This window comes from Rana temporaria, chromosome 4, assembly GCF_905171775.1.
Source record: "Rana temporaria chromosome 4, aRanTem1.1, whole genome shotgun sequence".
Taxonomy (NCBI): Eukaryota; Metazoa; Chordata; class Amphibia; order Anura; family Ranidae; genus Rana; species Rana temporaria.
In genome coordinates this window covers 215,998,986-216,026,677 of record NC_053492.1, presented here as the reverse complement: position 1 = coordinate 216,026,677, position 27,692 = coordinate 215,998,986, and the positions used below count along the sequence as shown (strand labels likewise).

The 27,692-nt window shown below is 43.6% G+C and overlaps 1 protein-coding gene across 5 annotated transcripts in view; it reads right to left on the bottom strand.

The window, feature by feature from the left end:
- LOC120936984 (muscular LMNA interacting protein) overlaps nt 1-27,692 on the bottom strand; it is a 255,871-nt gene that overhangs the window by 16,136 nt on the left and 212,043 nt on the right. The window contains exon 12 of one of the 5 annotated variants that reach the window (XM_040349835.1): nt 5,506-5,924. The exons of the other annotated variants lie outside the window; for them this stretch is intronic. The gene's annotated coding sequence lies outside the window, so the exon portion shown is untranslated. Of the gene's footprint in view, nt 1-5,505; nt 5,925-27,692 lie in introns of those variants that run through there. 5 annotated transcript variants of the gene reach the window in all.

The following is a 27,692-nucleotide window of genomic DNA, read 5'->3' as shown; positions in this document are numbered from 1 at the left end:
TTAGCCACCATATTTATTAAGGTGCCTTACGAGGTGTGTCTAAAAAGTTTGGTGAATGGTATCAGAAAAAAAACAAAACAGAAGGTACAAACAAATTACCTTTACTGGCCTTTAAGATAATCGCCTCCTTCACAACACACTTTTGGCAACATTTGTAAAGCTTCTGGAAACTATCAAAGGCCTCTTTATCAACCGATTGCAGAACCACAGTCGCACATTCTTGGATTGTTGCCAGGTCCGCAAAACGTCCACCTTTAATGATGCTCTTCATGCAGGGAAACAGAAAGAAGACTGCAGGTGCCATATCAGTGGAGTATGGTGGAGCATAGGTGGAGAATAAGTACTCCACGCTGGCGCACATGGATCATAAAGTGCACAGGCATGTTATCTCGTGCAGCAACATCCACTGTCCAGTCCTGTGCAACTTTGGCTAAACACCGTGGATGCATCATAGCAACCGTTTCAAAATTTTCTGGTAGAATGTGACGTTCACGGTTTGACCCGCAGGAACACATTTCTTATGGATGAAACCATCGTTGCCAAAGAAGGCAATCAACATTTCTTGATCTTGGACTTTTGCAGGCACCTCTTTTTGGGTCACGGGGAAGACAGTGAAAGCCATTCCATCGATTGCTTCTTGGATTCCGGATCAAACTGGTTGCAACAGGTCTTATCCCCTGTGATGATGGTTCGCAGAAAGGATGGATCATGGTCACACATGGTAATGAAATCTTCAGAGGTTTCCAATCATTTTGCTTTCTGTTTGTCTGTCAGCTTGTGCATCACAAACCGGTAACAGATGTTCTGCTTATTCAAATATTTGCAGACGGCGGTGCGCACCCTGTTCTTGCTTATGCCCAATTCCTCCGCCATTAATTGTAGAGTCAGTTGTTGATCTCGTGCCAGCATTTGTCGTCCTCGCTAGATCATGTTTGGGGTTCTGCTTGTCGACGGAGAACCCGAAAGTGGCTCATCCTCAGTCGTTTCTTTCCTGTCGCAAAAGCATTTTAACCCATCGTAGACACATTTCCTGTTCACAGGCTTCCGTCCCACACACTTGCACCAACATTTCATGCAGCTCTGTTGCCGTTTTCCCCAATTTGTAGCAGAACTTGATGTTCACTCGTTGCTCCATTGCACTGAGACCCTACCTCTCACATTGACTACGTCCGACTGCACGCAGCAGGTTTATCTTGATGGTCGCGTGTACTCCACGCTACGTGGTGCTTCTCAACATGTCTCTGGATAGCCATGTGCATGCGCAGGCACCTGGTCTATGTTGCTGTTGAGATAGTGGACCATTCGCCAAACTTTTCAGACACACCTCATATGTCACATTCCTCTTCTTCTCAAATTCAAGGAGGTACACTTAGCTAATGCTACTCCTTGTGTTATATGTTAGTTTTTTGTTTAAGCTTTACTGATGCATAAGCAAATTTTAATATTTGGAGAGCTATATCAAAGTTAATCTTTGGGGTAATTTCAGTAATTGGAAGTTAATCCATTTATACTGCCACATAAAAAGTCTCAGAGGAAGAGAATTAACGTTGCAGATGATATCCTTTTTACCAGGTAGCAGAACCACACATTTAGTAACCAATAACTATGCATTTATATTGAGTGGTACTAATGTGAGAAAATGTCAATGCTCCCAGTTGACAAATCATTAAATTATTAAACTTCATTACTTTTAATACCAGAAAAGCTAATTATCTGCTGACACTGAGCAGCAGTATCTACTGTATATTGTAGAAGCCATGTATTTATGCATTTCACTGATAATGTAACTTAACGCAGCTAAAAATGGAAGGTGTCTAAGACAAAGTTTTAATTGTCATTGTCTCTGGAGGCTTTCTGGCTATGCACTAAAGCTGCCATAACTCTAAACACCGTCAATTCTCTTAAATATAAGATGGCCAAGAACTAGTAGAATATTTTTTTAATGTTCTTAAAATAAAAATGTTCTAACAATTTTCTAATCAATAATGGTTTCAAATTGACGTCCATTTTAGTAGTGTACATTACTGTACATCACCAGTCTGAATTGACCAATCTTTTATATAATCCAGAGATCCCAGACAGTCTGTCTATGGTACAAATGTTAACGTGGGCCCAAACTAAATTGTTTCAACTTGGACACTTTACCAACTCAACTTCCTGCAAACTTTTCACTTTTGACAATTTAGGCCCCTTTCAGACGTCCGCTCCGTCTGTCCGTTCATTACAAGTCCGTTAACGGACTTGTAATGAATCCCTATGGGGACGCGTCCGTTAGCGGATGGAGCATCCGCTAGCGTCCGCGTCAGTCGGGTTCCCCTTTTCCGAACGGAAGAAACCCTATTTTTCTTCCGTTCGGCGGAGCGGAACTGATGCAGACGGACAGACTGTCCGTCTGCATCAGGTTCCCCATAGGGGACAGCGGAGCAGAGACAGGGCGGTCCCTGCACTGTGTGCGGGGACCACCCTATCTGCCGACAGCTGAGCGGGGATCCCCGCTGAGCCAACGGAGACACACGGAGCGGACCCGGAAACGGTCCGCTCCGTGTGAAAGAGCCCTAAAGGTCCACAAAGAAATTACCACTTGTTTTACTTCTATTTACAACTTAAACATTGTTTCTTATCTACACAACTCACTTTAACCTTAGTTTTCCCTACGAAATTTGACCATATCTGTGCACAGGCCCCACCCGAATGCAATTGATTATCTTTATCTATAAGCGTCTACTCCAGGGGTGGTCAACCATTTGAAGAGCGAGGGCCACATGTGATTTGGTAACAGGTTGGGGGCCACCATGAAATGGTTCAGAATTGACATTTTTAATTGTTTTTGAATAGCATAATGAAGGTAATACCGGTTCAGTACTGGGCACCTTTACCCCATTCCTGCCCAAGCCAATTTTAAGCTTTCAGCACTGTCACATATTGAGTGACACTTGTGAGGTCAAGCAACACTGTACCCAAATGACATTTACATTTTTTTTCACACAAATTGAGCTTTCTTTTGGTGGCAGAATAGTAGCAGGATATGGTGCAGCCCATCAGTAGACACATTTCAACATAATAACTACTCTGGAAAAAACAACCCAATAGGTGAAAACATTCTGGGTGGAGCGGAAGGAGGCGAAAGGCAGGTAGTAGCAGAGGTTGTTGATTCCTTATAGAAGGTTTAACCTGTTTAAGTGAAGATATTTCATGGATTGTTAATGATCCCTACAGTATCTACTACAGTGGTGTTGCTTAATTTTCCATATCACCATACCCTTCTAGAGAATAGTATGGTATGGGTGATATTTTGACACTAGAATAGTAATGCAGTTTGGGGAAGAATTGTAGATGTCTTTGTATCTTTGGAGGTGAAAGAGGCAAGATTCGCATACAGAATGGATGTGGTGCCAGAGGGAAAGGCCAACTTAATGTCCGTCATCGCCAACAGGGCAGATGCACCTGCAGACCTCAGGAGAGAAAGAGCTGCATCGAAAGGAGGCATATTGAACCCGGGACTACTCCTTGTCAATCCCATTGTTAATTGAGAAACCAGTGGGGAAGGAGAGGTGGTGGATGCAGTCTACCAACAGATATCCAACAGACGCCTCGCTTGGACACTGCTGATGCTCCGGCTGAAGCGCCAGCAGGGGGCTAAAAGGAAATTGGTCTATGTGGGCACTAAAGTCTTGGCAGTCAAAACGTAACTCCTTCTGAGAGAGAGAGAGAGAGAGATAGACTTGTAAAGCCATCCTTTGACGGAACTGGGTATCATAATTAAACCAGCACTGCCCACCATAAATTTTGTAGGCCCCCCGAATGAGATCCACATAACCAAAGAGTGAAGAGTCTAACTCCAGAAATTTTTCACCGAGCACCGCTGCATAGTCGCAGAAATCCTGCAGCCAGTTCCTGAAGGTATGAGGAAGCTGCTTAGACTTATCCCCTGAATTATTTACATAAATACGTTTAGCCGTGTCAACTGTTTCATTTTCCAAAGGCACCAGCGTCAGGACATCGATAAACTCATGTTGCCAATTTTCTTTCTTTTAGCTCCTGCGTTAAATATAAACCCACTGGAGAGACCAACCACAAGGGGCCACCCAGGGGAGAAGCAGATCCTGGGATGGGGAAGGCACCACACCGGGCATGATGCCCAACTGCAGCAGGGCCGATTTGACCACTGCAATAATGTGGCCCTCAGTAGAGGCTGCCCCAGTATCGTTAAGCCCACTAGACCTACCCAAACCACGCCACAATCTTACTCACGTAGCGGAGACAGAGCCATGGAACCCTGCGTCCGAACGTCTAACCTATTTTTCATTTAACTTTAATTTTATTTCTGTTTCCAGTTTTTGTTTATATGTGTTTTTTGATCGAAATGTATATAATTCATTCTGCTGTTGGTACTATCATATCACTGTTTTACTAATACTGAGGGGTTCTGAGATTGCCACATAGCGCCTTCTAGTGGCCATCAAACTCCATTGTTTTTTATATATTAGCGAGCTATATATATCATCATATATCACTCACATTTAAAATCATAATTTTGCTCTTTCAAAAAGTGTTTATGTTTTAGAGTTAGTGCGATTTATTTAATTTCTCACATTTTTCACTTGTATTTATTGTTTACATGCTAATCGCAGCTCTCGGAGTGATGAGACTGTAACTGGGTTGTAGGTCTTTTTCCTCTTTTTCACTCTTTCCCGTTTATGTTATTTTAGCACAGTTTCTTTCCTATTTTCTGAACGTCTAACCTCACCTGCTGTAGCTGAAGGTCGCAGTGAGGAGAAGCAGAAGTGGACGGTGAAACTAACAGAGGCGCACCAGTGACCCATTGAGGCGGTGCAGTGGAAACAGAGCTCTGTGAAAAGCTATAATCCAAAGGATGAGGAGAGTGGGTGTAATATGCAGAGTCAACAGCAGGTGGCATTGCAGAGCACGATCACAATCAGTCACTGATGGAGCCTCCTGCCTCAAGTGACCTGGAAGCACTAGCAGGGTACCTGCGGCATGGTCACTTGGGGAGGCTTGAGTATGAGGTGCCCCAGCAGCGGGGGAAGACATGCCGGAAGGCAGACAAGGCAAGCATGGGAGACAACAATGCTGACAGCCTCCCACTGTGCAGAAGCTGGATCGCTGACACAGGCAGAAGCCTGAGCAGGCTGCAGCATCAGAGGAGATGACCTAAAGCAGCTCCCGCCCTGCAGGGCATAGGGAGCTGAGGATTGATGACAGGAGCAGGCATAGAAAGGGATGGACCCAGCATCAGAGACAGACTCACAGGCCGCGGTAAGGTACATTGACTCCTGGAGCGGGGGAGCTGCTGGGATGTGGAGGGTGTGCTGCGAGAGCTGCGGTTGTGGCAGGAGGTGCTCCTTGATCCTCAGGTAGAGCTGCAGGAAAGGGGGTGATGAGAGAAGCCAGGGCCATCAGTGCCAGTGGCTTCAGCAGGACATGCAGACTTTGCCACCTGTGCTGTGGCCCTGGAAGAAAGCAACCTAACATCTGAGATAAAGTCAGTGGGAGCAGGGTCAACAGTCCCACCAGCAAGGAGAGGAAAACGTCAGTCCACCTGGTCTTTTGATAGAAGATTCTGGACCTGAGCGACAACAGCATCCGCGTCAATCACAAATTCAGATAGGGCCGCAGGGGAAGGAAACGTGTAGCACTGGTCCAACTCTTGTGACGTCAGGAATCTCTTCAGAGTAGTGGAACATGCCCTTACGTAGCCTTTTTCTAGAGTTCAGACTCCACCCAGTCACCTCATGCCTCAATGGCCAATCCCCTCAGAGCCACTTAAACTCCCTGTTTTACGATTTCTCCCATGTAGCTGGCAAGCTTTAAGCAGTCAGGGCTCCCTTTCCCTAGGAGGGTCAAGGGGCCTTCATTATTACCTAACTGAAAGATGAAAATGTATGTTTCCAAAATGTTTGATCCTAAGAAAAAAAATGAATAAAGAAATATATACAAAACATTATTTATTCCTTTCAAGTTGGCCTCATTTTTATAAAAATACAATTGATTTGTCAAAAATCACCAAGATACAAAATATAATAAGGTAAAATGCATTTACTTATTTAGTTCACAATGTAATATCCCACAAGACAAAAGGCTTATTGTAATAGAAACTAGTATACAAAATAGTTGTAAGGTTTTTATTCATGGTTTGGTCAACAGTTATACTGTTTGAAAGGTGTGATTTTCAAATCAAAAATAATGTTTTTTGTATGACTGTTTAAACATTGCAAATGTAATGAAATGAAGAGGCTAAACACATCCAGAATACATCAATCAAATGTTTCTCTTATTCCTTGATTCATGTATAACTGTTGTAATTACTTACTGGTACTGTGTACAGCACATACCGAAGGCAGTGACTTTGATCTTTAAATATTTCCCTATACAGCCTTGCTAAATTTACATCAAATGACCTTGTTAAATATTAACCAACGAGAAAACATACACATTCCTTTTTTATAAAAACTGTCAATATGCAGGTTGAAAGCGAAATACTTTGAAACTCACAATTAATAAATATAAATTTTATGTTATGCTGCAATCAAGTATGTTAGTCATGAAATATATGACGCATGCAAAAAATGTATCCAAAGACTGGGGTACCAATCCTGGTTAAAAAAAAATAAAAAATCTGATGTATATCAGATTCTGATATAAACAAAGAAATAAAATGTATAATATACAGTATGCTCCTTTCCAGTAAATGTTTGAATATAAAACGGATTCATATGATTCATATGATTGGTTGGACTGGGCAACTAAATGTATTCTTCTAGACACTATAATAATTTACTGTACATATATTGTGATATTTGGGTGACTTTCTGGGATGCAGGATATCTCCCCCCAGGAGAGGAAGTAGGATCAATGAAGGCCTGGGGGAGGGATGGGGACACCACATGCGGCAAATTTGCCCCCATGTGGAACTCTGACTTCCTTACTAGAATTGAGGCGGAGCCTGGGAACAGTCCCAATGGCGGAATCATCAATTAAGGTGTTTTTTTCAAAAGTGGAAAACTAGGATAAGGCCTCATAATTCGCTTACCATATTTGAAACTAGATGTGCAAAGATAATAAGGGCCAAACACTTACTGTCTCAAATGTACAGATTAATCCTAGGGACACGGATAAAAACAACACCTTACTATATTAGAGAATGGGAAGGAGAGCTAAACCACAGGTTTACCACGCTACAAATTAAAAAACGTATTGATTCCGCACACTATACATCTGTAAGTTCACAGATTCAAGAGGTGTCTTATAAATTTTTATCAAGGTGGTACAGAACCCCAGTAAGACTGGCACAGATGTATAGGAATGCGGACAATAGGTGTTGGAGGGGATGTGGACAGGAGGGTACCCTACTCCACCTGTGGTGGTCATGCCCAAAGAGATTGCCCCTTGGGTTGGAAGGCTATCTCCTGAAGAAATAGAATTGACACCTCTAAACTTTTTATTTCACGGGTCAGCAAGTTCCATGGTATTATATAAGGAGAGTATTACGCCCCACTTATTAAATGCGGCAAAATTATTAATACCTAGATTATGGAAACAGGATAAAAGGGCAACTATTCTTGAATGGAAGAGAGAAGTGAATTTAATTATGGAGGCAGAGAGATGGATCTCCAGGGTTAAAGATAGGAAGGAAAAGTTTGGAGAAATATGGTCAGAATGGGAACAACGCTTGCTAGAGATTGAATAATTTAAGGAGCTGCAGGAAAATGTAAGTGGAAAGCCTGTGGGGGAGGGTGGAGACTAATTTGTTTGTGAGTTTTTGTCAGTTTTTTTTTCTTCTCTCTTAGCTCTTAATGTGAATTCCAGTGCGGCACTGCCCCTAACCCCCACCTGTATAGGTTTAAGAGAGGGGGGCACTGAGGGTGGGGATTTATTATGGGGGAAGGGGAGAAGGGGAAAAAAAGGGAAAGAAAGGGGAAAAGAAATACATTTTTTTGGGGGGGCTTATGAGTGTGTAATGGGGATGGGAGAAAGGGGAGGATATAAAAGGGGGGGTAAATTATTAGTGGTTTTACGGCTTTTTAGAGGCCTCGGATTTTGAACACTTGGTAAAAGTGTTTTAAGGGGAAGGTGAGGGGGTTATAAGGAATAATGACGAACAAAACAAGAACAGCGCCAAAAAATTGCAGAGTGAGGAAATATAACCACAAGGGGGAATGTGAAACCAAAATGGAAAAAAAGTAAATTAAATGTATAAATGGTACACATTAAATTGAAAAGAGTGAATCATTCTGGATCTTCAAATTATCAGCCCTATGGCCTTAATGAGGGGCTCGAAATCAGTAATCTGTTATAAGGGTCCATCTCCTCTTGTTGTACTCTGCACTTATTCATCATCATCACTCCATGTGACAGTTGTGTAATGAATGTATTTTTACAGTATTAATTTCCCCATAGAAGACACCTTTAGGTGATCACTAATTTTTTAATCATTATATTCAGCATCCTTTTTAATATTTTTATCAATGTTTTTATTTCTATGTTTACCCCAGCTTCCTATCCCATCCAGTTAGCCCTGTGTGTTTCTTAATGCTTTTTAATGTTTTTTAATGTCTTCTACTGTTCTACACTGTTTCCATGTGTTGTTAATTGGTTTCTTCAAAAAAGCGTCCGCAGTTGCTTTGTTTACAGTTTTTCAAGCACACACTGCTCAGCCAAGTTCTATCCCACATGCACGTGTTGCCTATAAATAATTCCCACAATGCTACTTTCTATTGACCTGACGAAGGGCTTTGACCCGATACATGTCGTCCTAGCTTGTAGCACTCATCATCTCCTGCTTCCAGCCTATGCAGCTTGTGCAACATTGCCGCATCGCGCACCATACAGATTCCCTGAGACATCGCTCCAGGCTCACCAACCCGGCATCCCACCCACCCAGTCTGTAAGGGCCAAGCCTCCAATTTTCTATCCAATCCTGCACCAGCACTCTGCGAGTCCTGCTTCCGCCCCTCCGTTCAGCGTCAGTGAGACGTCCTGTGCTGCTCGAGTGGAGCGTGTGTCCCCACCGCCCACAGTGTAAAGACAGACAGCTTCCTTCCACCTACGGCTAGTTGAACTTTCCGTCCATCGGATGGTCTTCACATCCAGCAGGGTCATGGTAAGAGGGCATCATACTGTCCACGATTGATCCTGAATAGAACTGTTTTGTTGTCTACACAAGAGACACCTTGCCAGTGGGAGAGATCTTGGCTCAGCAGGAGTGCTCTAGTGCATGTATTGTCCTTGGGCTCTACTGTTTGGTGTTGCACGATAATCTTGGAACAGCTCACATAGCATTCTGCATATGTCACATCATATAGCTGGTAACTCGGAGACTCTGTTTTATGAAACACTTTTTTCAATAAATTTCTTTTCACATGACTGTGGGACTCCAACTTCCAATCTTTGTTGCAGCGCTTTTTTGAAGGATTTCCTTGGTTTGTTATAAGGAATAATGAGTGATGAGTTTTAGAGGGGTTAATGGATTTTTAGAACCCTCATATTTAAGGGGTCACCAAATATATAAATGTTTTTTTTTTGTTTATTATAGGGGGGGGGAGGGGAGAGAGCCGCGGGGCATAAGTGAGGGTTGAAGGGGACGATTTTTCTCCTTTTTTTTTTCTCTTCTCTTTTTTTTTCTTTTCTTTCCCCGGGCGGGGGTATGGGATACAGATAGGGATGTTTACTGTATAAAAAAAAAAATTCTCCTGCGCTTGGGTGCTAGGTCTAGAAGTGTGTGGTGCAGTCAACCTTTTATGTGTGGAATGTCCCTGGTCTTGCTGCCCCCCTCAGAACAATAGGTGTACTTGAATCTGAAACATATAGAACAGGGGAAAGGAAGGCACACTGACTTTGTGCATTACCAACGATAATTTTACTAAAGTTAATACAGCAATGATAATACTCACATACAAATGTGGTATACAAGCTAAACAACACAACAGCAATAGCGAACAGTGTTTCCATCGTCTGCAACTGGAATTGAAGGGTGCAGGGTGGCTTACGTGTTTAGAGGGAGGACACTCTTTGGCTCTGAGGAATAGGATCCTCCCTTGAAACGCGGACTGTTTTTTTCCCTGGGGTCACTTATATGCATACCTCTTTATGCTGGGGACGTGCCGAACAGTGCTCTTCCAGCAGATAGACCTGGCTCTCTGTGAGAGCACGGGTCTCATATGAACAATCGGGACCCAGGACTCCCTGTTCCATGTCACCTGATCACTTTGATAGCCTCTGATTGGCCATCACAATGATCAGTGTTTACTTCCTCTTCTGAATGGAGAGAAAGATATGTTGTATTTTCCTTTTCTTGCATGAGATGAAGCTGTAAATAAATATGTGTGTAAAAAAAAGATCTAACTATATAAAAAAGTAAAGAAAAATATTGATAGCTCAAGGTTAGATATAGGTCAGTGCCAGGGTTAGCGTTAGGTTCAAGGGTCAAAGGCCAAAAGTCAAGGCCAGGGTCAAAGGCTGAGGTCAAAGCTCAGGGTCAGTATATTTTTTTTTCGGTAGGATTTTTTAAAAAAATACATTTTAACATACACATATGTGATATCGCTGAAATTGTCAGGAGCAGGTGTATTTTGGGTTGTTCTTTGGTGGTAAATTATGGCAATATTAAAAAAATATACAGCTTTTTTTTTTTTTTTTTTTTTTTACTATTTTGGGCCCATTTTCTTTGGATAATAAAACAAAAAGTAAGCCCAATTTGTTGTAAAAAAACAAAACAAAAAAAGCCAAGGTATAATTCACCTGGATATACAAAGAAGTTGTGATGATAAGTACAGATTTACTAACACATGTCAAAGTTGCAAAATGGTATCAGATGGTATTTCTAAGCTTCCACAAGGAAGACCTAACATCAAACAATGCACAGCAAAGAGCTGACTGTAATATGACAACTGAGTGGAAGGAATTGACACACACCCCTCTAAACAGTCTCACTGGAAAACATGCAAAACCTGAGGTTGTCAATGACCTTTAGTGTGCTTGGGGGGGAGGGGGCAGCACACCATAGATTGTCAGGTGTTGGAGAACACTGTCAGAAGTGATAGGTCCAGATTACAGGGGAAGGAGAGAGGTACTGTGGATTGAGGCAAGTACACTTTTTATATGAGTATACATGTTGTTCATTTTACATTTTAGAGCTTTACAACCACTTAAACTCTTGGGAAAACTCCCTTGCAAAGTGGACAAACTACGTGTCTTTTGTAAATCAACCCCAATGAGTCAGACTTTACAACCAATTTATGAATCAGTTTGATCTGCCCTGCCATTCAAAATCTTCTTACTTTTCAATAGGGTTAAAATCATGGCCAGGCCATATTCCTTAATTTCCTCTTTTTGAATGTGCTTTGGATCATTATCATGTTCAACTCCACATTTTTATCAAGGCCACTTTTGATAAAATGCAAAATTCGTAGTTGACTCAAAGACTGCAATCTGCCTAGGCCCTGAAACTGCATAGCAGCCTCAAACTATACCTTTTTCACCTCCCTGATTTACTGTAGGTATGAGGTTCTTCTGAAATTAAGAAATTTGTTTTTCATTAAACATGTCGACTGCAACTGTGGTCAGACATTTCTATTGTTGACTCACAAGTCCTGTATTTTGCCTTTATGTTGCATGACAATGTATAGTCTTGTTCTTATGATCTTTTTGGACAGCCTTTTTTTGTGGCACATCTCTCATGCAGGTGAATGTGGTGCAATCTCTTTAAAATTGTAGATGCATGTAACTTCACACCAACAGTTTTGCTAGAATTATCTGCAGATCCTGCAATGATATATATATATATATATATATATATATATATATATTATTATTTTGAGCCTTTTTAGCATCAAACAGTGTTGAGATGGATTTGCTGGACCAGCCAGTCATTAACAAATTTGCAGTAGTTTGAAACCTAAACAATGTGTACATTTTTTTTCTTACAGTGGAATAATTGATTTCAAATATTTTGACAAACCTTTTAAATCCTTGTCAGTCTTAGCTATCCAAAACTTTCTAATTGAGGACCCTAGAGAGCTCTTTTGATCACAGTGAGATGATACCACACAGCAATAGTAGTGTTGTGGTCAAGGTTTGGTCCTAACATAAGTTCAGACCGAACTTAGGCTGTTTTGGCGTTCTTCTGGATGTAGGAAATTTCACTTGTTCAGTGGAAAGTAGAGCAACTATACATGATAACTTACTTGATGTAGATGGGTTGCTGGGTTATTAGCAACCAACCAATCATCTGGCCCAATTCATTTACTGGCTTGGCATCCTCAGCCATGTAAACAAAAAGGCAGGCTTAGCAGATTACTGACCAAAAACAGTCATGTATCCCTCAGTTGGAATGATTTTTTATTTTGGTGTACATTGGGCATAAGTCATGTTTATTCATGTGGATCTGCATCGTTGGATGACTGAATTGACAATAGATTTACATTGTGGGCCTTTTTGTTTAAGGAATTTAATTTGGGAATGGTTTGTGTTTATTTATTTTTTGCCTTTTTTGTTTGCATGTTGTATGCTTATATGCAGGTCATCATTCTGCTGCATTAACACAAGATACAATAATAAACTGCTTTAATGATACGTCATCTATGCCAAACCCAATTGGTTAAAATAACCTTTTCTGGAAATAAAGATTTAGCTTTGTTACTGGCAATAAAGCGTCCATTAAAAAAAACTGTCAGAGGAATTCTCTGAAGCAATACCTTTTGTTAAATATCTCATGCATCAAAATAATATAAAGATAAAAGACAACAATATGTGTCTGTGCATCTCCCAGCAACAATGTTTTTAATCAGATTTCAATTAAAATTAACCTATGTTAAACTTGAAGCAATTAACTTAAACATACAATATATTAGAGCAAAATTATGACACGCATCAAATTAATCCTACCATTGTTAATATATTTGAGGACAAGGACAAGGCTTTGGATGTAAACTGAAAAAAAAATGTATATATATATATATATATATATATATATATATATATATATATATATTTTTTTTTTAGAGAGAGAGTCTTCCTGTTGTATCTTTGAACACAGAGTTTAAGAAAAAAGAATTTCACAGAAGCTTCAATCATTTTCTACTCCGCTAGTGCCCAAGCTGCAGACCAAGGGTGACGGCCCGTAATGCAGGGCGCAGGGGCGCCGTCCTTACATTCCATGCATCCGGCCCCCTAATCTACATGCACGACGCTGGATTTTTTTTCAAGCACGTGATTAGAGCCAGCGGCACTAATAGGCTTCAAAAACGGGTGGGCTTAGGGTGCAAAGCACTGCACCCGAGCCCATTCAGTCCTGTGACAATAGCAAATAAATATTCACTATTCACTATTGTCATACTGATTCACCTCCTGGCTAAACACGAAGTGGGTCTTGAGACCCGTTTCCCAATTGACCAAAAGGAGAAGCAATCCTATTGGCCAAGGGGGAGGAGACGCACAGTCATCATGATGCCAAAGAGGAGACGCACGGAAAGCCCGGAGGAGGTTTAGAGGAGGGTAGAACTATGAAAGGTAGAAGCGACCTTAGGAATAAATGCTTGGTCAGGCCTTAATTGTACACACGGTCGTTCCAAACCGATGAGAATGGTCCGACGGACCGTTTTCATCGGTTCACCGCTGAAGTGGCCTGATGGTCTGATGTGCGTACACACCATCGTTCCAAAAACCGATCGGGTCAGAACGCGGTGACGTCAAACACACGACGTGCTGAATAAAATGAAGTTCAATGCTTCCAAGCATGCGTCGACTTGATTCTGAGCATGCGCGGGTTTTGAACCGATGCTTTTCTGTACTAACCATTGTTTTGGACCGATCGGGCAGCGGTCCATCGGTTCGGTTTTGAAGGATGTTTTAAAATTTTAGACCAAAGGAAAACGATGGGCTATACACATGGTCGGTTTGGTCCGATGAAACTGAACCTCGGTCCATTCTCATCAGTTTTGTCCGACCGTGTGTACGGGGCCTCAGCCTTGAGAATGACCCTATTCTCCAATATCTGTAGGAAGGTTTCTCTGACTGACAAAGCCTGTAGTTCGCCGACCCTGCAAGCAGACGTTATTGCGATGAAAACATTTTTTTAGGGTAATCAGTCTTACGGGGGCCTTTGATAACAGCTCAAAGGGCTCTCTAATGACTGCTTTTGACACAATAGACAAGTCCCATTTCGAAATCTTACGACAAGGCACAGGTCATGGTCTTAAAACTGCCGTAACAGAATGTGACCAGGTGACTGAGTGTAACAGCACTGGTGAACGGAGTAAACCACAACTGCGGAAGAAAGGATTCTCTATGCGACAACTCAGTATTAGGCCCCAGGCATCACTCCTCGCAACAGGAGTTTGGGGGATCTATACATAATTTCTCTGTCGCATAAAGAAAGGCGTTGAGCTACTAAGCATGGATGCATTACAGCATGCGACCAGAGCTTAGCGTTTAAAATTAGTTCAAGGACAATATCCCAATACACCACTACATGCAGGTGATTATCAGTAAGGACCCCAGGTGGCTCTTCTCGTAACAGGAGTTTGGGGGTTCTCTACATTATATCACCTTGGCATGTAGAGATGTATTAAGGCCACTAGGGGAGATGATATGGAATAACATGAACCCCTAGCATAGAAAAGTTAGAGAGAACAAGTTCAAACAATTAGGACGAGGCCTACGAGGATTTGTACTCATTTTAGGCATGTAGTAATAGAAGTTGAAGTAACAACTGTAGCTTGCATATAACAAGTTCTTTTTTTTATAATTGCTTCTTTTCTTTATTTTCCAAATTGCACCACAAACATAAAAACAAATAACAATGACAAGAAAGAATACAAAAAGACATCTCCGTACATATTTAAGTATAAATACCTACATACATTACATTATCCCCCCCCCCATGGGCACCATCGGCCTCCCCCCCTCTCCTCCAATCCCCCCCGTCCCGCTCCCCACCTACAAGAGGCAGGGAGGGACACTAGGGAGAGAGAGAAAGAGAAGGAGGGGAAGGAAAAGGAGAGAGAAAGGAGCGCCCCCCCTCCCCCGCCTCCCCCAAAACCCCCTAGATCCCATCAACTTATGACCTCCCTACAACCCAAAAAAGGAGGAATTCAATACCACCCTAAAAAAAAAAAAAGGAGAAATTTTGTGCAGAACTTAATAGTCCTTAATTTCGTGACTTTAGTGAATCCTGGGACCCCACTTCCCCCTCCCTTAACCCCCTTCCACCCGAATCCTTAATAGGATAGGAGGCGGAGACAGGGGGGAAAAAGAAAAGAGAAAGAGAGGAGAGAGAAGAAAAAAAAAAAGTTCTTGTTTCGTGCCTCTTTGCCTCCCATCACCTTATCTCCCCCACTACCATGCGAAGGGGAGAAGTTTCATAACCACCTCAAAAAAAAAAAAATTGGATGTGTCCTCTTTTTCTTTATAATTTAGTGACCTTTATTTTGTGACTATAACCTTTCTTTAAAACCCCATTTCCCATTTTTATGACTCCCAAATAAAATTGCATATAACAAGTTCTTAATTGAGTAGTAGTACTTGTATATGAGAGGCAGTATAGCTCAGGTAGTTATAGTAGAATACTTGAGGTAAATTGGTAGATGTAATACTATTGCTTATGAGAGGCAGTATTGCTCAGGTAATTATAGTAGCATACTTGAGGTATTTATTTGTAGTAGAATATGAGAGGCAGTATAGCTCAGGTAAATATAGTTGTAGACATGAGCTATAATTATAGATGTAGTAATGCACACAAATAAGAGGCGGTATAGCTCAGGTAATTATAGTAGCATACTTGAGGTAACTTGCTATAATAATTTAGAGGTAGCTGTCCCTTTTAGGTACTCCTTTTTCAATAATCTTTAGCACATTATTATCTCCCAGAAGATATAGAAATATCCACACGGTATTTGTAATAGTACAATAGTAATAGATGAATCATTAGCATTAGATCTTCCTATAGAACTACAAGTGAAGGAATGTCTACTTATCCGTTTGTAGATTTCTATGCAGGAGATGGAATGTCCATAGTGCGAGATGTTCATGGCATGAAGGTCGTTCCCAGCAATGCAGTTGTTGTAGGAAGTCTTAGCAGCAAAGTAGTAGTTGTTTCCTGGAGCGGTGTTCCAGCAAAGGGAGTAAGGACAGCAGCATGGCTGAGCTGACAGGCTAAGCCTGCCTCTACGACTGACACTATGGCTGGCAATAATAGAACAGCGCCTGTATCTCCTATGCATGCCTTTATAGGCAGGAGATCAGGTTTAGTGCACTGCAGTGAGATTTGAATAGAGCGCCGTATAAGATGCACTTCCGCGTTCCAAGCTGAAAGGCATCATGGCGCCGGGCAATGACGTTAACGCGTGAGCGCCGTATGCGTTCCAACATGGAACGCAATACGGCGCTGAAGCGCCCATAGAAAGAGAGGAGCAGTGGTGCAACGGCGCCTGTTATACTGAGGGACTGCCTTTTAAAGAGCTATGAGCAATGAGTTTTGTATCCAGTTGGAGGAGCTCCATCTCTCAAGGGCTGTCATGGAAGACGACAGGGGAAAAACTTCCTTCCTGATTACCCATGAGGCAATTAGATATTCCCTGGATCAACTTTACCCATAAATGTACCCAGGAATAAATCCAGACCTTTTTAAAGCAATCTACTGAGCTAGCCAGGACCGCCTCTGGAGGGAGTCTATTCCACATTTTCACAGCTCTTACTGTGAAGAAACCTTTCTGTATTTGGAGATGAAATCTCTTTTCCTCTAGATGTAAAGATTGCTCCCTTGTCCTCTGTGATAATTTTGAAGTGAATAACTCAATACCCAGTTCACTATGGATTCCCCCAGTTGTACTTACCCTAATATGTATTATGCTAGCTCAGTAGATTGCTTTAAAAAAAGGCCTGGATTTATTCTGATAAATGTAAATTTATGCACTTGGGGGCTAATAAAATGTATACATTTTCTTAGCTCCAAGTGCATGAATTTACATTTATCAAAATTTAACCTCATTTGCCGCATAGTTGCCCAATTAAACAGTGTTTTGAGGTTGTCTTGTAAGTTGAAGACCTCTTGTAAGGATATTAATCCACTGCATTGCTTGATGTGATCTGCAAAGACTGAAATGGTACTTTTAATCCCAGATGCTATATCAGGGTTATAGTTATAACTAAGTATATTTTATAGCAATTTTTTTCCATATGTGCTTTTTTTCATGTAAATGCAGAGTTTAGGGAGGGGGTTGGGGTTCATACTGAAGAAGTACAAGGTCTACTTTAAATAAAAATTCACAAAATATAAATGCCCGCTTTTAGAGCAATAAATCAATAATAAGAGGTATCATTTTAGTGAATGTTTAATAAACTTTACACAGGAATGTTTAAGGTAAGATTAATGAGTAACCCATGCATGATTTGGTGAAAACCCTAGAAGTAGACAAAATTGATTAATGTGCTACATGTATACTAAAGACACATCGTAATTAATCTGGGTCAATTTTAGTCACTTTTTTTATATATATATTACAAATAAACACTTTATACAAATATACACAAATCACAAAATAATTTCCAGTGCTATTTGAAGCTGCTTTGTGAACTGAAAGCAAGCTTTATAGCCCAACTATAATAGGAAAACTTTTTTTTAGTTTTGTTTAAGTAGGGAAGGTTTATATTTTTATTGTGTGTTTGCCCCCACTGAGGAAATTCTTGGATGACCACTACAATCAGGCTCAGTTTGAGCAGATGCTTTTGAAGGCAGAGAAAAGATCTGAGGTCTAATAGACCGCAGGTCTCTCAGTTAAGTAGACCTGTCATAGCCTATGCTATCACAAGGGATGTTTCTCAACCCTTGTGATAGCAATAACGTTTACAAAAAATAAATAAAGGGGTGGTTTAAAAAAGTGTGACATTAAAATTGCAGCAAACACCATTTTATTCTCCAGGGTCTCTGCTTTCAAAAAAAGATATACAGTGTGGGGGTTCTAAGTAAATTTCTAGCAAAAAATAATCTTGTTTTAACATGTATGTAAGAAATGTCAGACTTGGCCTAGTTTTTAAGTTTTTAAAGGTAAAAAAACATGTGCATGTATTCTAGAGATGTACAGTACTAGTTGTGTCCCCCCCCACCCACATAGCCAGACTACATAAATACAGTAATTTCTGTGTGACATATTTGTAACATTGTAAGACAGTAAACAATCACAGTTATAACAAATCTGTTTACGGAGACAAAAGAATAAGCAAAGATAAATGCACACTTAATTTAGGAGAGATCTGGTTCCAGAGAGGCAAGTGTGAGTGGATTGAACCTATGGCATTTCAAATTTCATCAAACAATTGTGCTTGTTTATAGCTCATAAGTAAGTTTATACACAGACAGGTTTGAATGAATGATTTTTTTCCAGATGTCTATGGAGGGGGATGAGGGTCCTTTTCACATTAAAATTATTCATATTTGGCATAAAAACCGAGGGTGTACAGCAGCAACTGGGAATTTTTAGATAACAGTAGTTGTCTAATGATACCTAATAATTATTTTTTAGAGTGGGAAATATTAGGGAGACAGTGTTGAAGAATTGATGTTATTAACCTTGAATCAGAATTAATAAATGTAACAACCAGAAACACTGAAATAATCATCAGTTTCTCCACAGACCAAGTAGTGTAGATTAACTAATGGCATATAACAGGTATATTGTTTCGTGTTTATCACTTCATCTTTGGGGGATATTACAGAGCCTTTGTATTTGCCCTCAAATTCAAATTCAAATTCAAATTCTGACCAATCCTAGCCTGTGTCAGGATCCAAGGGGTTAACAGGCAGCTGGAAGAGACAGTTAAGTCAACTTGGGCTTAATGTACACGGGACATTTTACAACCTCTCCTGTGCATAGTAACCAATCAGCTTCTATTTTTTTTTTGTCAAAGCTTAATTGAACAAAGTGAAGCTGATTGGTTACTATGCACAGCTACACCAGATTCTGTGAACACCAGCTTTAGTAAATCACCCCCATAGATACCTGTCCAAAAGCAAGAAAGAAAATAAACTAAAAAAAATAAAAATATAGAAAGCTTAAGTACCCAGAACAAAACAAAAACTTGGCATTTGCCATAAATATGCAAGAAGCGGAAATAGCCAGCGTTTACGGAGCTCCACATGCCTCCTCCAATGCAGAGAGACTTGTGTGTGATACATAGGAGTGAGGATTCATAGAAAATTAAAGGAATAATGATAAGGCAGAGGATATAATGCCCATTTAGTTTGCTGTGAAAGCAAAAATACACTTAATTCCCAGGGTCTAAGATGGCATACAGAAAAGGGGACTACTCCTATGCACCTGCCAGGGCCGAGGAGTTTCAAAGTCACGGTCACATATGGTAAAAAGTCACTGCATAGACAATAATTTAGACTTCAGGAAGGGGGCCAGGGCAAGGTTGTGGATTTGCAGCATTTTTTTCAGTTGTAAGAGTAGAGCATTAATAACAATAAGGCCGGATTCACACTTGTGCGGTGCGAATTCCAGCTCTGTTATCTCTGCAAAAAGATAAGAGAGCTGTTCAGCAGATCATCTCTGTTTTAGCTCCGAATTTGGAGACCTGGGAGAGGGGAGGGGGAGGGGGGAAGGGTATTGAGTAGAATGAGAGAAATCCTGAAGAGAAATGAACACATCTGCGAATCAGATGCGTGCCCATAGAAGATAATGGCCTGAATTCACACCTGAGCCGCACCACAATGCCTAGAAAAATTTTGGCAATGCGCAGTGCGAATGCATCGCACATATGTGAACCAGCCTCATTGAAATTAATGAATTTAGAAATGTTCTGCGAATTGGATGCGGTTTAAGCCGCACTAAATTTGCATAGGTGTGAATCCGGCCTAAAATAAATATAACAACAAAACAGTGTGTAACCCCCAGTCTTGGGCGTGGTAGAAAATCGGCCAAGACACAGGCTTACAATTCCAAATGAGGACATAAATGTACTACAGAAGGGATTTTTTTTCAGATAGAGTACTCATTTGGTCATTTATGAGCATCTGCTACAAGAAAAACAAGAATTGTTGCCAAACAAATCATCCAGCCAGGCCATACTCTTCTTTTGGATATGAAAAGAAAATTATTTTACCAGTGGAGGCCACACTTAGTTTAGAAGGATATAACATTGTTTACTGCAGTCCTTTTTTCTGAAGATGCTTTTTAACCTTGTGTGGGAATATTTCTGACTACAAAGCAAATCGCACTTCAAGGTATAGGAACAGCTGCTACCACATCAAACAATATAAGTTGACAAAAAAGAATAACCAAAAAGTGCAGCGCTGCATAATAAATGTACATGTTAGTCACCACGTGAATAAAAAGTCCACTATGATAATAAACACAAATTAGCAAAAAGGTCCACAATCCCAAGTGTAAAGTGACCGAAAATGATTCTCTTCATAGTAAACGGTGACTAATCAACTGTATCCTCTGGAAATTGCACCTCTGTGTTTAGGTTTCCCCATATTAATTTCCGAGGGTGCAAAACAGATATAAATATAGGTTCCGTATACAATCATAGAAATTGAAATACAAATCAGGTAAATACCACAAACATGTATGCCAATGAAAAAAAAGGAAAATGACAAGAAACTGTACATGTCACCAAAAGATCTTAAATTACGTAATACAGTTGCAATAAAAAGTATGTGAACCCTTTTGGAATGATATGGATTTCTGCACAAATTGGTCCAAAAAAATGTGATCTGATCTTCATCTAAGCCACAACAATAGACAATCACAGTCTACTTAAACTAATAACACACAAATAATTAAATGTTACCATGTTTTTATTGAACACACCATGCAAACATTCACAGTGCAGGTGTAAAAAGTATGTGAACCCTTGGATTTAATAACTGGTTGAACCTCATTTGGCAGCAATAACTTCAACCAAATGTTTTGTGTAGTTGCAGATCAGACGTGCACAACGGTCAGGAGTAATTCTTGACCATTCCTCTTTACAGAACTGTTTCAGTTAAGCAATATTCTTGGCATGTCTGGTGTGAATCATTTTCTTGAGGTCATGCCACAACATCTCAACCGAGGTGAAGTCAGGACTCTGACTGGGCCACTCCAGAAGGCGTATTTTCTTCTGTTTAAGCCATTCTGTTGATTTACGTCTATGCTTTGGGTCGTTGTCCTGTTGCAACACCCATCTTCTGTTGAGCTTCAGCTGGTGGACAGATGGCCTTAAGTTCTCCTGCATATTGTCTTGATAAACTTAGGAATTCATTTTTCCTTCGATGATAGAAATCCGTCCAGGCCCTGATGCAGCAAAGCAGCCCCAAACCATGATTCCCTCACCACCATACTTCACAGTAGGGATGAGGTTTTGATGTTGGTGTGCTGTGCCTCTTTTTCTCCACACATAGTGTTGTGTGTTTCTTCCAAACAACTCAACTTTGGTTTCATCTGTCCACAGAATATTTTGCCAGTACTGCTGTGGAACATCCAGGTGCTCTTGTGCAAACTGTAAACTTGCAGCAATGTTTTGTTTGGACAGCAGTGGCTTCCTCTGTGATATCCTCCCATGAAATTAATTCTTGTTTAGTGTTTTACGTATCGTAGATTCGCTAAGAGGGATGTTAGCATATGCCAGGGACTTTTGTAAGTATAGATTCTTCTTCACCTCATTGAGCAGTCTGCGCTGTGCTCTTGCAGTCATCTTTACAGGACGGCCACTCCTAGGGAGAGTAGCAGCAGTGCTGAACTTTCTCCATTTATAGACAATGGGGTAGATTCAGGTAGATTGGCGCATCTTTATACCGGCGTAGCGCATCTCATTTGCGATACGCCGACGTATATCAGAGAGGCAAGTACAATATTCACAATGCACTTGCTCCTAACGTTGCGCCGGCATAACTTAATTTCGTCGGCGTAAGCCAGTGTAAGTGTAAGTGGGTGTGACCTTATGCAAATGATGGTCGGAACGTGTAGTAGTGTTATACGCCCGGCGTATCCTGAACGGAGCATGCGCAGTGAAGTGGACATATGATCGCTCCCCTGTGCGCATGCTCACAACTACACCGGCCCAACTTCCTGGGATACGCCGAGCCTATAAATATGCCCAGACATGCGCCTGTCTGGCGCAAAAGTACATCCTGATCCCCCCCCCCCTATAGGGAAAGTACTTTTGCGAAGCAATGGCGGCTGGTGCAAATACAGAGAAGAAGGATCGGAGGAAGAGAAACTATTCGGAGGAGAGTGCAATTATTGTTGCGGGAATAGTGGAACATGATAGGTTTCTCCATGGTGCCCTCAGTCACCAGACAAGCAAGGCCCGCAAAAAAGAGATCCTGACGTAGCTCAGCCTGCAGGTCAGTGCCATGGGCAATGCCACCAGGACCACACAAGACATCCAAAAGAAGATCAATGATCTTAAAAGGAAGGTGAGAAGTTGGGTGCAATATCAAGTCATGCCAGGGGCACAGGAGGAGGACCACTCTGTACTGTGCGGTTGACCCCAGAGGACGAGATGATCGCCCAATGCCTGCAGCGTGAGCAGGTGGAGGGCATGGAGGGGTATGACTCTGGACACCAGGCCTTGAGGACAGGTAAGTGTGTTTTATCTCCTATACGGTGTGTAGCATGTGAGGGGTGGAAGGGAACATGTGACAAGTGTGTGGGTCCACCAACATGTGAATGCTTTGTGTCATCCACAGATGTGCAGGAGGGAGCTGGGCCGTCGTCGGCTGCAGGGCGACTCACACCATCCAGGGTTGAGAGTGCCCATACCTCTCCCCTGGAGGAAGTAGAGGAGGAGCACAGGGACCTGGAGGATGCCATGTTATCCTTGAAGAAAATCCCAGCATCCCTGAACCCACTCAACCCTCCTCCCCCATCCCTGAACCCACTCAACCCTCCTCCCCCATCCCTGAACCCTCTCAACCCTCCTCCCCCATCATGGGACCCTCACAACCCTCTTCCCCCATCGGCAACCCTCCCAACCCTCCTCCTCCATCAGGGGAAGCTCCACATGGGCCTCCCCATATGCACGGCCCCAAGTATCTGCTGCCCCCAGGAAGGCCACCAAAAAAAGGGGTTCCAGAGGCCATCCAGGAAACCCTTGCGAGGGACCAGGCCCGCCAGACCCAGCATGTGGGTGCTGTTGCACGGGACATAAAGCGGCTCGCAGACAGCCTGACCTCCTCGGTCCAGATACCAGAGTGGTTGGGGGATATCAGCGCCAATTCTGCAGCAGTGGCAACATGTGTTGGGGAGCTGCAGGCCACGACCTCCCGCCTGATGTCTGAGGTCAAGAGCCTCAAAGTGGCTGTAAAGGCCAATACAGCAGAGGTGAGGCACCTGAGGCGGCAACAAAATATCAACACCACCCACCAGCTGCGGATGCACGCTGAGACCACCGCGGTGCTCACCCGCATAGCGGTGGCGTTGGAGGGCAGGCAGCCAGAACCTGCAAGGAGTGGGAGACTTGAGGAGGAGTCTCCAGATGATGCCCCACACCCACCTGAAGTTGCCCCCAGGCAAGTGAGGAGCCAAAGACGGGGCACCAGGCAGAGCCCACGACGGGGCAATTGATTATTTGATTTATTTTTTGTTCATCTCCGGTGAGGAGATTTATTTTTATTTTATCTCCGGTGAGGAGATTTATTATTATTTTATCTCCGGTGAGGAGATTTATTATTATTTTATCTCCGGTGAGGAGATTTATTTTTATTTCATCTCCGGTGAGGAGCGTTTTGATTTATTTTAATACTGCACAAGATCAGTAGTGCAGGCTACAGTTTGAGTGGTGTGTGAATGTGGGGGGGGTGACACTCCTTACAGTAAGGGGTGTCACCCTCGGTCGTTGGGGAGAAGTGATCCCCACGACCGTGTGAATGTGGTATGAATGGTCAGCAACATAATTGGAGCCTCGACGTGGCGGTGCTTCTCCCAAGTCCTGCATGGTGGACTTGGGCTAATCCAATGTGAAGTGGATGTGCTGTGTGTGAGCTAGGGACCACAGTGGTGTGCATGCGTGCATTCTCATTGTGCCATGATGAATGTGTGTGTTTAACGTGCAAACATGCCTACCACGAGGCATCTCCTGACTGCTCTTCCCTCAGCAGACGGGGTAGCCTCGGTTAGGGGGGGACTGTGTGGTTCGGGGGTCAGGTCATCACGTAGGTCAATCTCCAGGCCCTTTCTCATGGCGTAGTTGTGCAGAATGAAACATGCACCGATGATCTGGCACACAAAGTTTGGGGAATACAACAGGGTCCCCCCGGACTTATCCAGGCATCGGAAACGGGACTTCAGGAGGCCAAATGTGCGTTCCACCACTGCACGGGTACGTGTGTGTGCATCATTGTATTTTTGCTCTCCTCTGATTTCTGGATCCCGGAATGGAGTCATGATGGGGCCCAAGTGCATATGCCGCGTCACCTGGAAGGGAAAAGACAGGGGGATGTTAGTTGTGCATGTGCTCCTCGTGATATCTGCATCATGGGGGCGGACAGACATGCCTGACTCCCATGTCACTCACCAACCAGCCAGCTGTTCCCATACACGTTCTGTTCGAATTCCATTGGGATGTTGCTTTGACGGTATATGTAGCTTTCGTGGCTGGACCCTGGGTGTTTGGCAAGGACATGCCATATGAGGCATTGGGCATCGGCTATCACCTGTACGTTGATGGAATGCCAATGCTTACGATTGCGGTATATGTGCTCTGTGTCACGGGGGGGCCATAGTGCCACATGGGTGCAATCAATGGCCCCCACGGTGCGAGGGAATCCTGCAATTCTGAAGAAATCCTCCATTGCCTTATGCCGCAGATGCTCCTGGGTGGGTTTTATGATGTGGTGGGACATGCATCTGAGGATTGCGGGGACAACCTGGTGCACACATCTGCTCATGGTGGATTGTGACATCCCAGCCACGACTCCACTTGTACGCTGAAAAGATCCACTGGCGAGGAAATGCAGTGTTGCCAGGACCTTGACCAGTGGCTGCACTGCATGTGAGCGTTTTGTCTTGCTGGTGATGTCATCATGCAGGGTTGTGGCTAGTTCCTGGATGACTTCAGGGCTGAATCTAAAGATGTGATACACTTCCAAATCACCCATGCCAAAGACGTTCATGCGTGTTCGGTATATCCTCTCCTGTGCCCCCCTCCGTGCCCTCCTACGTGGCGGTGGACCCATTAGTAGTGCTAGGACCACGGCTGCCATGTGTTGTCCTGCAAGTGTGGTTGCTCAGCTCGTCCGTAATGGTGCTGCTGAAGCTGCTCTCCAGCTGACTTGTGCAAGTCTGGTGCAAAGTTACCCCTACTTTATGAGGGGAAACTTAAGGCTAGGCGTACAACTTACGCGTACCGCGCGTAGCCTGCGCCGGACGCGTGTATGTTCGTGAATCGGCGGATCTCCCTCATTTGCATATTTGCATACAAAATCAATGGGTGCGCCAGATACGTTCGGCGTAAATATGAAAAGTTACGTCAGTCGGGAGAAGCCTATTTTCAGGCGTATCTAGTTCCGTGGGTACGGCGCAAAGATACAACGGCGCACATTTACACTTACGCCGCGTATCTCAATATACATCGGCGTAGGTCCTACCTGAATCTACCCCAATTTGTCTTACCGTGGACTGATGAACAGCAAGGCTTTTGGAGATACTTTTATAACCCTTTCCCGCTTTATGCAAGTCAACAATTCTTAATAGTACAGTACATGTTGCCGAGAATGTGTTTCTAGCATGACAGCATCGCGCTGATTCTCGGCGACATGGTGCCGACATCTCACACTGGCTGGAATAGACAAAGCACATTTCAGCGAGCGCGTCATAGAAGCGACGGGGATCCGACTTGGATTCCCGCCAATTCTAGCTGCGGCATTTGGTATGCATTCCTGAGAGGGAGAACTCCACGCCAATTTTTAAATAAAAAAACGACATGGGTTCCCCCCCAGGAGCATACCAGGCCCTTAGGTCTGGTATGGGTTGTAAGGAGACCCCCCTCTACGCCGAAAAACCGATGTAGGGGGTCCCCCTACAATCCATACCAGACCCGTATCCAAAGCACGCTACCCGGCCGGCCAGGAAAGGAGTGGGGACGAGCGAGCGGCCCCCCTCCTGAGCCGTACCAGGCCGCATGCCCTCAACATGGGGGGGTTGGGTGCTCTGGGGCAGGGGGGCGCATTGTACCCCTACCCATTCACCTGGAGGCAAAGTGTTAAAGTTAATAAACACACAACACAGGGATTTAAAATAATTTATTAGTCTGCTCTGGGGGCCCCCTGTCTTCTTTAGCTCTTTTAGCAGGGGGGGCTTCTTCTTCCGCTCTCAGGGGGGTCTTCTGCTCTCCGGGGGGTCTTCTCTGCTCTCGGGGGTCTTCTCCGCTCTCTGGGGGGTCTTCTCCGCTCTCCAGGGGGTCTTCTTCTATCTTCGCCGCTCTCCGCTGTTGACTCGGCGCACCCCAGGTTCTTCTCCCGCTGTCCAGTGCCTTCTCCTTCAGGGCTGGTCGCCGCTATCTTCGTGTGTTAGCTCGATTACTAGCAGGCGGCCAGCCCGCTGTTCTGTGATGTCTTCTTCTTCTCTTCTCTTCTTCTCCCTTCTTCCGATGTTGACCCAATGCCTCTTCTCGCTGCAATGACAGGTGCGTGATTTGCATCCGACTTATATAGGCCTCACAGTCCCATCATGCTCCGGTACCTACCCACGTGGGTAGGTACCACATGGGTAGGTACTGGAGCATGATGGGGAGAAGACCCCCCCCAGCGGAGAGCGGAAGAAGAAGCCCCCCTGCTAAAAGAGCTAAAGAAGACAGGGGGGCCCCCTGAGCAGACTAATAAATTATTTTAAAAACCCTGTGTTGTGTGTTTATTAACTTTAACACTTTGCCTCCAGGTGAATGGGTAGGGGTACGATGTACCCCATATCCATTTACTTAGGGTGGGGGGCCGGTATCTGGGGGCCCCCTTATTTGAGGGGGCTCCCAGATTCCGATAAGCCCCCCGCCCGCAGACCCCGACAACCAACGGCCAGGGTTGTCGGGAAGAGGCCCTGTCCTTATCAACATGGGGACAGGGTGCTCTGGGGTGGGGGGGCCCCGCAGTGCGCCCCCCTGCCCCAGAGCACCCAACCCCCCCATGTTGAGGGCATGTGGCCTGGTACGGCTCAGGAGGGGGGGCGCTCGCTCGTCCCCACTCCTTTCCTGGCCGGCCGGGTAGCGTGCTTTGGATACGGGTCTGGTATGGATTGTAGGGGGACCCCTATGTTGGTTTTTCAGGGTAGGGAGGGTCTCCTTACAACCCATACCAGACCTAAGGGCCTGGTATGCTCCTGGGGGGGGACCCATGTTGTTTTTTATTTAAAAATTGGCGTGGAGTTCTCCCTCTCAGGAATGCATACCAAATGCCGCAGCTATAATTGGCGGGAATCCAAGTCGGATCTCCCGTCGCTTCTATTTGTCTCCATCGCGGCAAGCCAGCTCGGCGCTGGCTCCCGCAATGGGGCTCGTAGGTGGTCAATCTCGCCGAGAAAGGGAGCGAGATTGACACAATATCGCGGTCACCTACTATAGGTCTTCTGAGAGCTCTTTTGTGTGAGGCATCATTCACATCAGGCAATGCTTCTTGTGAAAAGCAAACCCAGAACTGGTGTGTGTTTTTTATAGGGCAGAGCAGCTGTAACCAACACCTCCCATCTCATCTCATTGAT